The sequence below is a fragment of the Oxyura jamaicensis genome, chromosome 8 (genome assembly GCF_011077185.1).
Source record: "Oxyura jamaicensis isolate SHBP4307 breed ruddy duck chromosome 8, BPBGC_Ojam_1.0, whole genome shotgun sequence".
Classification (NCBI taxonomy): domain Eukaryota; kingdom Metazoa; phylum Chordata; class Aves; order Anseriformes; family Anatidae; genus Oxyura; species Oxyura jamaicensis.
In genome coordinates, this window is record NC_048900.1 from 4976403 (window position 1) to 4991411 (window position 15009).

The 15009-nt window shown below is 39.8% G+C and overlaps 1 long non-coding RNA gene across 2 annotated transcripts in view; it reads right to left on the reverse strand.

Moving 5' to 3' along the window:
- The window catches only part of LOC118170569, a 129268-nt gene that overhangs the window by 79286 nt on the left and 34973 nt on the right, over nucleotides 1-15009 (reverse strand). For both annotated transcript variants that reach the window (XR_004752780.1, XR_004752781.1), the window contains exon 3: nucleotides 1189-1259. This is a non-coding gene — a long non-coding RNA (uncharacterized LOC118170569). The remainder of the gene's footprint in view (nucleotides 1-1188; nucleotides 1260-15009) is intronic.

Genomic DNA, 15009 nt, shown 5'->3' on the forward strand with positions numbered 1-15009 from the left:
TTCTTTAAAGCAGTTCTTTAGTCTAGCCCATGTGTTCATATTGCTCTTTGGTGTCAATCTCTAAAAGAAGACACAAAATAATAATAAAAGTTCATAGCAGGCCTAACCCCGTTCCATAACACACTGACAAGGCTACTATGGATACAAGCTCAAGCAAAATGTGCACCTGTACTGATGAAGCACAGCAGTAGAGGGAAAGGTATTGAACGACACAGCTCCAGAAATATACATATGCATATATATATTTACAAGAATTTCCATATCCCCTAATGGCTAGAAGTTTGTCACTTGGAAATTCATGAGAAAATTTCTTGTAACCTGTAGGCACCACTTTTTGTATCAGATTTTGATTTGAATTCAGGATTAAAATGAAATCAGCTTTTGAAGCAAAACAACTTAGGTTTGTTCTCTCTCAAAACCAGGAGACACAGTGAAGGGAAGCTTGTCTTAGTTTCCCCAGGAGAACTGTGTGATATCCTGCATGCACTTGTGATTTTTTCAAAACAAGAGTCAGTATCACAGTTATAGTAATGAAGCATACTTGTTCAATTTTACTTGATAATTGGTTGTGAAGTAAGAATTTCACATGTAACATACAATCTAACTTTTCACATGAATACTCGTAGGCAAAGACTGAAGGAGTTAGTATATTACTACGCATGTCACATTGTAAGGTATCTTAATAATTAAACGTCACTTTCCTGATAGAGAAAAGTCCTGGCTGAAATTTAAATGTAGGTACTCCAAACAGAAATATGCATGAGTAAACATTTGCTGCAATTAACTGAAGACCACAAAATCACCAGTGAAGAGTTTCTTTTAATGTACTTTTCTCATGCAGCTTAGATAAAATCTCCAAGTTTTCACATTGACCAATATCAAAACAGAACACAGAAGAAGTGAAATCTTAAGAAGAAGCAATGCATAACTTTGGTTTAAAACTATATGTTTCCACTTCTTTCCAGCAGGTCTCTTCTCCTCTTTCCCCCTCTACCTTCATACACCAACACATTTAAATAGCAGAGATGAGTGTTTTCACAAAACCTGATTTTAAGCTTGATAGGATCTCTTTGCTCAGAATCCCTTTCAGTGTTCTTATTACTGCCTGCTAATTATTTGCATTGTCTCATTGTCTCTTTTACAAGAACCTCAGGATAGTCTATACATATGCCAATTCAAATTGCTTACCTGCCTGCTGTACGTAATCGTAAAAAGGCTTACAAGAGTCTTATTTTTCCTCACCAGCAAGCAGACTCATGCTAGAAATAAATAACACATCCAAATTAGTATAATTTACTGACTCAGTGAAGTCATCAAAATTTTCATTCAAAAATGCATGGAAAAATTGCCCTTAGTCATACCAGGAAAACAGGTACAGGATGGAAGAAACCAAAAAAAGAAACAGTTTGTGCCCCACTACACCAGCCGGAATACTGACATTGAGAGAGACCTTACTTAAGTCTCTCCTATGCCCAATTTATCTCAGATGCCATTTCCCTCCTTTCTAATCCTCATGCTGCCTAGGGTGTTTTATAGCTTAAATAATCGTGGGACGAGGGTGTTTGTGGGAAACAGAATGATAATGTCTAGCCTTCTGAGCGAATGCCACAATCTTCAAACTATTTATAGGAAGGGGTCCTTGACGAGCCTTGCTTATTCTTTCAGTGCTTATGTAGGATCCAACCCACGGTGAGCAGCAGCAGTGAAACCAGGGATAGAAGAATGGGGGCTTGCTTAATTGTATCAATGATTTCTAAATAAAACAATCATAATTATTAAAGCCAGGAATAAAAGAATGGGGGCTTGCTTAATTGCATTAAAATAGATATTGCTGAGTGTCTTTGCTTACTGCTGTGCAAATTAACCAAAACCAAGGAGTCTCAGGGCCCCTCACAGAAGATGTTTCCTGACAAAAATGGGGAATCTGTCTCAAAAACCAGCTGAGATCGACCTTGTGGTTTGGACAAGAGCCAAGGAGCAGCTGAGTCTGTACAAAGGCAGGGGGTCAACTAGTGGTGATGAAGAGGAGTCATCGGACTTCATCCCCACGACCCCCTGATGACCACCACCAGAAGGCACTGCGCAGGCGCAGATGGGAAGATTTGACGGAAATTACTTCTTGGAGCTAATTTTAATACAAAGCAGGGATTGGTTATGAATATGTATAGCAGTACTGGGAAACTTCATGCATATGTAATTTTTTACTGCATATAACCAAAGCAAGTTGCCACGTTAACGTGCACATGCCTTTGGGAGCTATCCCACATGCGCCCGGCGCTGAAATAAACCACGTAGCTACTTAATAACTTACTTGTTTTGAGTTATAGAGTACTTCCACGAATCAGAAGGACCATGCTCAGCCTGGGAGTTCTCAGGTGCCCTGTTCTTACCCATGCAGAAACCACTCAGAGCACAGGGAAGCACAATTTCAGACCTCAAATGAACATTAGTGTTGGAAACTGAGGAATATCCTAGTCTGGGGATAAGCCCTGCTGAGGAAGAAGGAATCTCATTTTTGATTTAGATACTTAAGCTGACAGGCACCTGAGTCCCTTTAGGAATGAAGGTTTGTGCCTTTACCATAAGGACTGACTTATGCTATTTCCACTTGATGGATATTGCTAATACAGCATAGTAGCAATGAGCAGTCACACAGTAAAATAGCACTTGAACTGGACAAAAAGAGCTGTGCATTTTAAGTCTCTTTTCAAGGACATACTTTGCATCAGAGATTTTTATTTACAGCGCTCTGAGACGTACAAGAAAACGATGCTTGTTGCAGGCTGTGGACTAATGCCACCAGGCCTCCCCAGAGCCCCAGCACATAGCTAGCCAGGGGGGTTACCACAGGAAGAAAACACAACGAGAGCTTCAAGTGTTCACACCCAGCTGTTGTGTTCAGCTCCTACTTGTTTCTACAGAGAAAAGGTCGGGGCACTGCTTCTCACCTGCCTCGTGCCAGGGAGCGAACTGCAGTCCGCAGCGCAGGCCAGCGCGACCAGCAGCGGCCCTCGCCCTGCGCTGAGGGAAGCAGCCCGGCCTGCATGGCCTGCGGCCGCTGCACCCTGTCTTACCCTGGGTGCGCCGGGGCCTGCTTCCAGATCAGGCCCTCGGCAGCTTTACCTTCCTATTAACCCCACACAACACGCATCCGTTAGGCTCAAAGCCTCGTCATAGGCAAAGAGGAAAGCACAGCACTGATGTGAAGCTGAGAAAGGACTACAGAATAATTGGAAGGCCTCAAAGGCTTCAGTCCAGTTTAGTTGTTACAAAACAAACCAAAGACAAAGAATGCTACTACACAAATACTGACATGTGTTGCCCTGTGTACTACAGGCACACTTCCTAGCACCTTGCCCTGCCCTGGTGTCACGCTTGCCCTTCTGCTGCCCCTTGGCCTCAGCGTGCCGATGGCCGCAGTCACACAGCCAGTGCCACCTGCACCCCAGCTCCATCACCGGGAGAACCACGATCTCCCGAGGAAGTACTTAAGGACATTTACATGCTTTCTAACATTGTTTTAAACCATGCTCTTTCTGTAGTGCTTCAAAATTATTGTATGTTGTGCATTTTGCATATGAGGCACTTCCTCTGTGCTCGCCTTGCCACCCCCTAGCACTGGTTTTGCCCAGCTCTCAAGCCTTCATTTGTTTAACTGGCCATCAGCGAGTTGTTCAGAGCTGGGGGTCTCCGGGGCCCACTGGCGTCCTGCCTCTCGCCATCCCACACCTGCACTCCTCTGTGGGACATCCCATGTCCCCGCTTCTGAGGCCTCTGACTCCTCTGTATGCTAATGCCATAACATCAGGCTCATGAATACCTCATTCCACACATAATTACTAGTCATCACTACTATCTCTGCAAAAACACTCTTGCTGTATGATACAGACATAAGCAAAATAAAAATTAGGCCATTAGAAAAATTGTTGTTACAGCATATCCAAGTATAAAAAGAAGGCTCAAAACCAGTCATGGCAAACTGAATCAAAACAAGCAAAACAAGCCCCACTCAGAGGCCTTGCAAACTCATTACAGTCTTTGGCCTCACTCGCTGTACGCCAGAAAGTGCTGCAGAACCCCATGCTCCCTGCCTTCTTCCTACGCTGCCCCTCTGAGCAGCCCTGCCTGCTGAATTCAGTCCCAAATTCCCAGTGCAGCTCATTGCCCCAAAACTCCTCATGCAGGATCAGTGTGAGCATGCTCTATTTTAGCAGTGAGGGGCAGGCACTCAGGAGCCATACATTAGCTCCAGCAATTAACGAGTCTCACCCACGCAATACAGCCCTGGTCTGGGGCACCCATGGAGCTGACGGCTGCTGCAGCTGGGTGCCAGAAGAAAAAAAAAAAAAAAAAAAGTCAGGGCTACAGGCTTGTAGCACAACTGGTGAGGATGAAGAGAAATGTAGCCAGGCGACAGCTTGCAGTGAGCACTGAGTTACTAGGTTTCTGCAGGGGCTGCAATCAACCTCTAATTCAAGAAGTAATGCAATACACCAAAGGACGAAGACAGCTTGAAATACAAATGGAGTTACAACAAGAACACAGGACTTATTTTTTATTTGGTCAGGGCTTTCTGAAGGGGAAGAGGAGGGAGATGGAAGAATCCAATTTGGATGTAACCCTGTAGTCCGATAAATGCAGCTCTGCCATAGCTATGGACGGGGCCACAGGTGTTGTATTACCCAGCTGCAGGCCTGGGGCTTGTCAGGCTCTGCCTGGACTTAAGCATGTTGGCAGCTCAATTCTAGCTGCACAGCTTTAACAGCCCTACCTAATGACCAGATCACTTCCCTGAAACATCTTAGCATTCCACGACTGCATAACACCTGCAGTTAAAACAGTTTTGATGCATTTCTGTAAGTAACAGTTGATGATAGCTAGTAGCTATCTTATGCAGGATGAACAGCTGTGGCCAGAGAACAGGTAAGTACAAACATGACAAAAGCCTTGAAAGTCTGAGCACAAGATGATTCCAGAGGCCTTGGGTCCACAAATAACTTACCCAGGGCCAGCTCATTTGAGCTACTGCTCAAATAAATGCAACCACAAGAGCTCAGTTTAAGGAGGAATAAATACCCAACACTACATATGTAGTAAACTCAGATGTAGCACAGAATTGCAGACCAACAAGGAGGAAGAAAACATCATGCTCCTCCTAGCAGAAGATCCAAGATGCAGATGATCCCCTGCTACCCACCCCAGTTTTCCATTGCACGCTCTGCTTCCGAATCACCTCGGTGCTCCCATACCTCAGATGCACCCTAATCACGACACCTGCATGCACCGCTGCCACTGCTCCGGAGGTAATTTTCATTAGCTCTTTTCTTATTATTTTATTCCTTATAAATTCATTAGTAAGTTCAAAGCAGAACAGGAGAATCTGGGGTTAGCAAGTGACTTTGCTCTAATGAACCCCTCTCATCTTAGCTTCTGCCTCCCCCTGTTCCCAGGCTGCAGCCAGCGTGCTCAGAAAGCTGCAATGGCCAGGAGGGAGCCCGCCACACAACTACTTGCACAGCCCCACCATGGCCGCACCAGTGAGTGCCCCGACTGCTTGCAGACAGTACAGTAACTCTGGAGAATGCATTTATGCTCTCACAAACAATCTTCACATAAAGCTGCTCAGTATTAGTCTTGATTTGAATGGAGTGCTTATTTTCTTCAAGGATATACCCACTACACAACATACATATTAAGTATTTGTGCAATAGTCCAAGAGGACAAGCCTGTGTTCAGAGATGAGATTTTTCTGTGCTAGACACTTAAGCACATAATGGCCCCAAATTATTCTTCAGACTAAATCTTACAGGAAATATACATAGATGAGAGCTTCACTTTTTTTTTCTCCCAAAGTTTCACACATGCAAGCATGGGCAAAAGTTTAAATACATTTAAGTATTTAAAGACAGAGGTACATTTCTGAGACACTTCTAAGAGCTATTTAAGTTTCAATTTACAAATAAAGAAAAAAAAAAAAAAAAAACTCTTCATTACTTATTGAAGAATGTTTTAGAATATGATTTATATTATACAGGGAGGGAAAAAAAATGTCCTGATCAGTGGGTTCACTTGTGAAAGATGTCTTGGTCAATAATAACTGCAAATGACAATGTTGCGGGGGGGAGCTACCTTACAACCATTATGTTTAATCACCTAGTTTCTTGGAATGAGTATTTGATACCTTAGAATTTTTGTCACGATAGCAATATTTCTGAAAACCAGTTGCGTACATGCAGTTCGCTACACTTCATGGTGTTCCACATGGATTTATTCATTTAATCTGCTTTGTCAGGAAAAAATAAAAATAAAGGAACGTGTTTGTAACTAACCTAGGCAGCCTTATGGGGTGTTCGAGTTTCAAATGTTTCCAATGTAAATTCCAAACTTTCTTGCTTTTTACTGAGAACAAGTGTTTAATGCTTATGATTGCACTGTAGTATTTGCAAGGGTAATGAGCTATTCAGTGTCTACTCTGACGGAGCTATTTGTACCTAGTTAATGCCTTTGACTGTAATTGACAAATTAATATATTTTTCCCATTAGCTGTATTAAATAAGGGAACTGCTGTTCCAGAATTGTAACCTTTTTATTTATTATAGCAAACTTCTCAGACTTATTGGATGAAAACTTAGCCCAACTAATACATCAAAATGGAAGACAGAAAACTTCTTTCTGCTCTATTCGTGATCTTAAATTTCTGCACATTTCCTAAGCTAGACAGTGACAATTAATTTTATTAATTCCACTGTTTGTACTGTTCTCAGAATTGCAGTACTCAGTTTATCACTGGTAAAGGTTAATTTTAAAAAGTTTGTATCATTTAAAACAATACCAGTGTGAAACATTTCTGTTTATCTTGTAGATTCCAGTATTGATTTCCTTTATTAAGTTTGAAACACCTTTTTTTACATTAAAGCTTTTCCATGAAAAACTCATAAAAGCTTTTAAACTGCTAAACATCACTCTGGCACTCTGTTACATGCAATGCCTGAGGTAACAGAGAAGGTATCTGTTTTCTCTCCATCTTTTAATGCTTCAGTATCTCAGTAAGCAACAGGGGGCAAAGATGATGTCCTCCCTCTGACTCAGATATTTGCACCTTCTTGGACACAAATTAGAATTTCTGCTATTTCTTTTGGACACAATTGCACGTGGCTGTTTTAGCTGGCCACCTTCTCCGGCTGGTGGATGACAAAATGAGATTTTCTGCATCTCTTTGGAGATTAGCTGTCCCTAACCTTTATATGATTCAAGACAGCTTCCTCATATCCAAGGCACAACAGAATTATGAGACTAATATCTTAGCAGTGCAATACCAATAATCCTATTGGTATTTCACTACTGCAGAGCTTGGTGCATTAGGAATACATTTAAGATTAATTTGTATTTAATAGTACTGAAATAAAACAAATCCCATCCTGTGCTTCTAGTAGAGAAATTAACTTGAGTTTCCCCCAGCTCCACAACAAAATACATCTCAAAGCACTTTTGGTCTTTACGAGGACTTCATCATCTGAATACAACATTTGTACCTTTAGTTATTTACTGCCACTAACTAACTAGTCTAGCTAGCCAGCAAGTCAATGTGATGATAACTTTGAATTTAAACATGCTGCAATCATGTTGGAAATAATCCTCCTTAATACACCCAAACAAATTGTATTCATCACTGATAGCTTAAACCAAATAAATGAAGCATTTATAATGGGAAAACTTTCATAGAGAAGAACAAGGAACCTACAGTTCACCAAAACACAACATGAAATTCATTTTAAACTAAATACCAAATTACTGAAAACAAATATGAATGAATAACTGGATAACTGCTCTAACTTCACTAGCATTGGTTTCTTTTCAGTGACTACTTTTATTAACAGAACAGCATTAATTCCAAGCTATCTAGTTCAAATACAAGCCTCCAAATTCAAATGAGTGCTATGACAGCTTTTTCTTATATAAAAGTAGAATCTCTTAAGTCAATTGTGACTTAAAGGGATGTTTCTCCCTCTTAGAATTACTGGCCTGCACATAAGGAGAAAAAGTGAAAGAAAAATGGATAAATAGGAAAGACTTGTGAATTAATTAGCATGAACTTACTCTTGCTCCTTCAATAAGTTTAGGATTCTTTCTCTCTACATCTGCATACACATAGGAGACGCTTTTGGGAAAAACAAATCAAAACAACCACCACCACCAAAAGCATACTATAGTTAATACAGACGTTGTATAGCCACCAGGCACATTATAAACTGTTATCAGTTGTGACTCAGACTCAGAGGAAGGAAATGATTTACTAAACCACATAGCATCAGCATGATAGAAGTAGTATTTAAGAACCAAGGACCACATTTATTTTATCTACAGTTTAGTCTCTTGCTTAGGGACACTCACAGAAGGTCAAAAGTACCAATTCTGTGCCTGTTTTTAATAAGAAAGTTCTAGCTTGCTGTGCAACAGTCTGCGATGACTGGAAGAATCCTGTGCCCTAGGTAAGTGAATTTTCCCATTAATAAAATATAATTCCTTAACCTGGAAACGTTCATCTTCCATTCCTACAGTTCAGCAAATGCAATATGATGGAGCAACTCGAGTAATTCCTATGAATTCCAAGTCAAGCGTACAGACAGAGGAGCGCAAATAAACCCTCGCCTCTGTAGAGAAAACACACAGAAAAGACTTCAGTCATCTATTTCCCAAACCCTCTGTCCTAAGAAAGGGCTGTGTTGGATGCCTCAGCTTTATAAGCTGAACTGTGGTTTACATCTCGTTTTTCAGAGTCACTGTTATAGCCTCTCATGGCACCAGGAGGACCAGCTGGAATAGCTGACACGAACAAGATGAAGCAAGCTCAATGTGCAGCATGATCTCAAACATCTCCTGTGCTACAGATGCTGCCGTGTTAAGTGATAGCTGAGCATCTCTGCTTTAAAATGCTTGAACCAGCACAAGTGCCACTTCATTCCTGCATGATGTTTTCATTCAGCAAGACAGGTGCTCTTGCCACAGAGTATCCCAAAAAAGAACATCTAAAATATGTATTCACCAACATCTGTCTCGCTTTGACTTAAATGCATACTTGAGTAGCTTCTTTAAGCATGAGCAAAAAGTTCTTCACTTACTTTGACCTCCTAAGGAGGCTTCTTGTGCTGTATGCCACAAAACACTTATAGGAAAGTAACCTCAGCTATGCAAAATCTGGGCATTAGAACTTCAGTTTAGAAAGACTGAACAGAAAAACTTGCAAATTACCTCTAAAAATATAGAACAACTTAAGGCAATATATTTTGTAACAAGATTTTCAAAGCTTTTAAAAAAGGAAATATCACCGATATACTGAATAATTTTCAGTTGTAAAGCTCATGTTTTACTTTAGCCTGTGAAATACATGCTTAAAGAGAAAAGCTGCTCCAGCCCAGTCTAACTTCACACCTTCAGTCTGGCAAAAATATGGCAGATGATGGTATGGTAACACATCATTTCACAGCTGGTGATGCCAAGTCAGTTGACCAAAAAAAATCCAAACAACCTAAAATTCTAAGATATCAAAAATATTTATTTTCTCCAGGCTAAATTGATCTCTCTGAAGCAAACAAGAATTAATTTGGGAATATTTCTCAACTTCCGTGGTTCTTTTCGTTGTTTTTAATCAATGCAAGTACTGGAAAGGGTTATTGATGAGCTACTAATTTCTAGCACCAAATGCATTTTTATATTGCTGTTTGTTCATTATCCTAACCAACGGCTTGCCAAAGATGTGTTGTATCTCAGTATCAGTGTGAGGCAACTGTTGAGGTAACAGCCATTCTAAGTGCTGAATTTTTTTATTTTTTATTTTTTTAATGTATCAATTTTTCAAGGAGAACACCATTACTCCCATAACTTACCTGAAACTCTACAAAAATACTTCTGTTTAATTCCAGGGAATCACATACACAGAAGCATTTTTTCTTGTTCTATCACACCACAAACACAATGGAAATATAGTTATAAAGCAGAAAAAGAATGAAGATCATGACAAGCCTAATATTAAATTTAGTTGGAAAAAAATTCATTTACAATAGTGTTTCTCTATCCATCAGTGTGGTATTCAGGAAGATTTTTAGTGGTAGGATTTTGCAATGCAGAATGAAAATGCTAAGCTGTTGATGTTACCAAGCTTTGCATAGAGAACTGTACTTGTAAGGACCCTGCTCTCTCAAGATACTTGCTGGAAGATACAGCTTTGTATCAACATTTTGGTTACTCATCCTGCTTTACAGCGTGAATGAGACCTAACTTATCAGTGACCGTGCTGCATCTCTAGTAGCAAACAAACAAACAAGACTTCTCAAAGTGCAATAAAGTCCTTGCAAGAACTTAAACGTGCGTAACTCACCTCATAATGATGGTCTCAATTATGAAAGAGAGTAAAACATCCAGAGTAAAAAGCATAGCTCTGGATGTTTCCCCCAAATACTATTGATAACAGCATTCTACCAGCCTAGCTTAGCTGCACTTCAGAGTTACATCCAAAGGAGACTGTATAATAAATGACACTGAATGATTTTGGAACAATTGTAAAAAATCTGCCAACTAAATTTGCAGATGTTATATTAAAATTGATTACAGAAATAACGTGTAATGATAACTGTTTCCATGATGACAGAAATAAAACAGATACTCAGAAATCAGAAATGTGGCCAGACAATAACAAGTGGTATTCATTAAGGAAAAAGGTGAGTTTAAACATTTAATGGCAAACCAAGTATACAATGCTAAGGAAATTATATAGACAAATATACTGAAAGGTGTTTAGAAACAATAATGAACAGAAAACAAGTTCCTAATGAAATGACAGTAATCAAGACATTAAATTGTACATGACCTTTTCATACCATGTTGAAGTATACATATCAGGCTAGTTCTACATACAGGCTAGTTCTAACTAGCCTGAAATCCACATATCTGAAAACATCACGACCTCCCTACCTGCACAGCAGCCCCCCCCCCCCCCCCGCCCCCCCAAAAAAAAAAGAAGTGCATGTATTGTTTTACAGAATGTTTTTCCATTATTTATGCAGGGGAAAAAAGAAAAGTAGATTAAGCATTAGGAATGACAAGCTGTTAGCTAGATCTGTTAATCTACTGAATCTTTCAAAAATTCAGTCAGAATTTCATAAACTGGATGATTTTAAATTAGATTAGGCAGAGCACTAAAATCCTCACATAATTGTAAAACCCTATTTTGGAAGGAGAAGCAGAAAACTTAAGTAGTCTTTATCCCTCTCTAAAGTTTAAATTATTAAGGTAATGCTATCAACACTACGAGAGAAAAAAAAAGAAAGAAAAGAAAGAAAAGACAGCTATCTAAGCATGTTCTTCCCTCTACATAATCAATTTTTTTGCATTTACCTTCTAAGACAAAATTAGCAAGTATAGGTACACGGCATATAGATTAATACTGCTGTAGATGTTTGAATAATTCAGGACATTTCATTAATGACTGCAACAATAAAATGATTTCTTACAGATCAATCTCGAACATCTTTTCCTATTACTTGATCCTTCAGTCTCCAATTTGAATGGAAAATAGATATTACAAAAAATGCTTTCTCACTAAAATTCTTTTCTCAGCACACTCATTTGCATTATCATCAAGTCATCTGGTTATCATGGAGGAGACCGACAATGCCTTTTGCAACCCACACAAGTTAGTGTTTGTTGTGGCTTTCACTTTGATGGCTCACTTTATCTGTTTTCACTGCCAGGGATAAGCAGCATTGCTTTGGGAATCAGAGCATTGCGGTGAGCCTTTTTCACACGCGCTCTTAGGCTTGCCACCAGCACAGCAGGCACATGAGGATGACTTCTGGGGTCTGCCTTCGTGCCAAGTATTGGCCCAGTTGGTGCCAGAGATGAGTCCTGGCTGGCACTGGTACACCTGGGTCCAATGGCCCCGGATAGCTCAGCAGACAGCACGAGGCTCTGTGCCTCCCAGTGACCACCCACTTCAGATATTTTGTCCACACCTGGCCATGCCATCTCAGTTTCCATGCTGCTGCTTCACATACTGCTAACTGGCTTACCCACTACCCAGGCTCAGTACCTGATGCAGCTATACTCCAACAATTACGTCCACCAATTTTTCTCATGCATGTAGGGATTTCTAATACAGGAGGAAAAGAAAAGTTGGATTTAACTGTTTGTTGTGCATTATTGAGAGTCACAGGACTTAATTCTTTCTGATGTCTAGAGAAGAGCTTTAGTTCAGAAATTCTAATGTTATATTTACAGTTTCGGAACCAGGAGTGGATAATTTAAACGTGTCAATAATCTGTCAATACTAGAGACATTCCTCTCTAAGATACGGCATAGACAAAACTTTTTTTAACAGTCCCTAGGAGTGTAATTCACTCCAGTTTTTTTGATGACGTGTTAAGTCACAGGCCTGGAATATGACAACATGAAGTCCATACCAAGTTCTGCTACTTTGCCTCTTTTTTCTTTTTTTCTTTTTTAATTTTAAGTTGCTACTAGAGGGACTGTTGTTCACGTGTCCACGCAGTACCTATTAAATAGGTCTCCTGCAGCACATGGAATTTACAGGCATTAATGTTATATATACATATCTTAATGAAAAATGTACATAGCTGAATCAACACATTATGCACAACAAATAAAGCCACGGCTCTTTCCCCAAAGACCTTATTTTTTTTTCAAGAAAAAAAATATTCAAGAGGAATCAGCTTAAAAAGCAGAGTAACTTAAAACAGTGAAAATAATTTCAGCTGACTACTGCTAATATTTTACTTTCTCAGTGTTTTCTTCAACATTAGGTTGTGGGTTTTTTTTTTGGTTTTGTTTTTAAATGGAAGCCACCCAGATTTTTCTATTGACTCCAGTGCACTTTGAATCAAGCCCACAAGAAGCCCTTGATGTTTTCAACCTTACACACACCACACACTTTCTCTCTCTCAATGTTTTAAATCCAAAAACAATACACTCAGGATTATACTACAACATGACATTTCTCTGAAAATCAAATGCAAGTTCTTCTTTGAAATAAACCAGCCCTGTGTTATAAATTAAAAGGTTCCATCATAGATTTTTCTCTAGAAGTCTTGGTAGCAACAACCCATCAAGATGTTATTTAAAGGAGGAGCTCTTTTCCTGTGCTTCCTTCCCTCCTGCCTCCAGGTTAGATGTTTTTTGGAAATGCTCAGACAGCCAAATTTGAGTCCTGTAATCCCCTCCTGAAAGCTGCTGTGTGAGAGAGGGGTGAGGCCTCACATTACACAGCTGACAGTCAGTTTCTCTGGAATCTGACCATCTCAACACCTTTTGGGTGTGAGCCATTGGATAATTTGGCGGTGAGTGGTTTACCACTCATTTGTTTTCCTAGTGGTATTAGACCTGGCATTAGAACCCATTTGCTAGCCAAAAAATGGAGGAGGTTCTGGGGAACATGGGCTTTACAAGAGAAAGGACTTTTAAAGGTCTCATATAAAGGCATAATAAATGAGACTTATTACATATTATCTATAATATGCTACCATATATAGTGTGCCAATACCCTCTAGTGGAAGCACTCGCCTGCGTTTATGCCACCCTGCATTAACTGGTGTACAGAGTCCTAGAAACCTTAAAAGCCTTCTTATGAAAGATTTTCCTGCCTTGTGTGGCAAATGACTGCAGTTTTGGAGCTAAGGTCTCCTAATTTGTGTTCTGCACCCTACCATGTGTGAGGCTTAGTTATTGTGGTCCCTGTGACAGCTTCTGCCCCTCCCAACACATGCAATGATTAAAAGCTTTGTGGAGTTTTCTGAAATAGTGTATGCACTCATATGGGATAATAAATAGGCATAACTGAAGGAGGTTGACACTTCTGTATTTATGCTTTTCTGTTCACTAGCCTAACAATATCTTCTGCTATCATAAAGTGACTTATAGAACTATGTCAAGCTCAGAACGTGTTGAAGAGGCAGCTTGCACAAGCCAGACTGGGGGTGAGACAGAAGTTTCCATTATCAGCAGAGAGGGAGAGTTAAAATTGATTGCCATACATACACAGCTTTCTGAATCGGTAACGTTTCCTTCAGCTGCAAGACAAAAAGTCCTTGTGAATAAATGGATATCCTACAGCTTATCTGTAATCATTTGCTATCAGCCAGCAGAGGCCAAAACACCACCCATCTTACTGGCTTGCAAGCGGGTACTTGTCAGCTGATGTCGTAAGGTAGGGATTTTTAAGTAGCAATTCCTGGAACTATTGCATATATTTCTAAATTTAGCAGATGTGTCTGTATAATGGCAAGAGACTGTACTGAGCTTAAGGAATCTATGGTCTTCAGCTTGAAATTCAAATGCAAGGCTATAGAAGGGCAACCAGACTACATGTCTGTGTGCATTAAGGGGCAGGAGGAAAGACCTTCAGTATGAAAAAAAAAAAAAAAAAAAAAAATCAAACTTGAAAATGAATCTTCCACTCAAAAAATTTGCAAGTTGCTTACACAAAAACGTTGCTAAAATAATAAAATGGTCCCACTTTTTCAAAAGCATGGTTAGGAACAGCCATGCTCTCAAATAACACACCATCTAAGTGACATCCAAGCCCATACTAGCATTTTCTTGCACAATGCACTGATGTAAATGTTTTATATTACTCCAATAGGTTTTCATAAAGCACCTCAATTCCTTAAATAGACCCTATGCTTACATCTTATAAAACCAATGTTGCACACAGAACATTACTGAAGAGTTATTTATATTGCATCAGGTTCTCTACAGTGAATAAAAACCAGTGGCCTTTTTCCGATTACTGTGTAGCCTAACTAGACAGAGCTCAGATAAAGGTTGTGTTATCATGGAAAAAAAAAAGTCACAAAGCACTGAACAGTAACGTTAAATACAATACCGCATACTCTGGAGCTCCCCAGACCTGAGTGAATAAGCTGTAATTTGAAATTGCTCGTGTCATTCTGCTCTAAGGGGCTAACACCCTCCACAGGCAAGCAAAGATATTTGGTGACT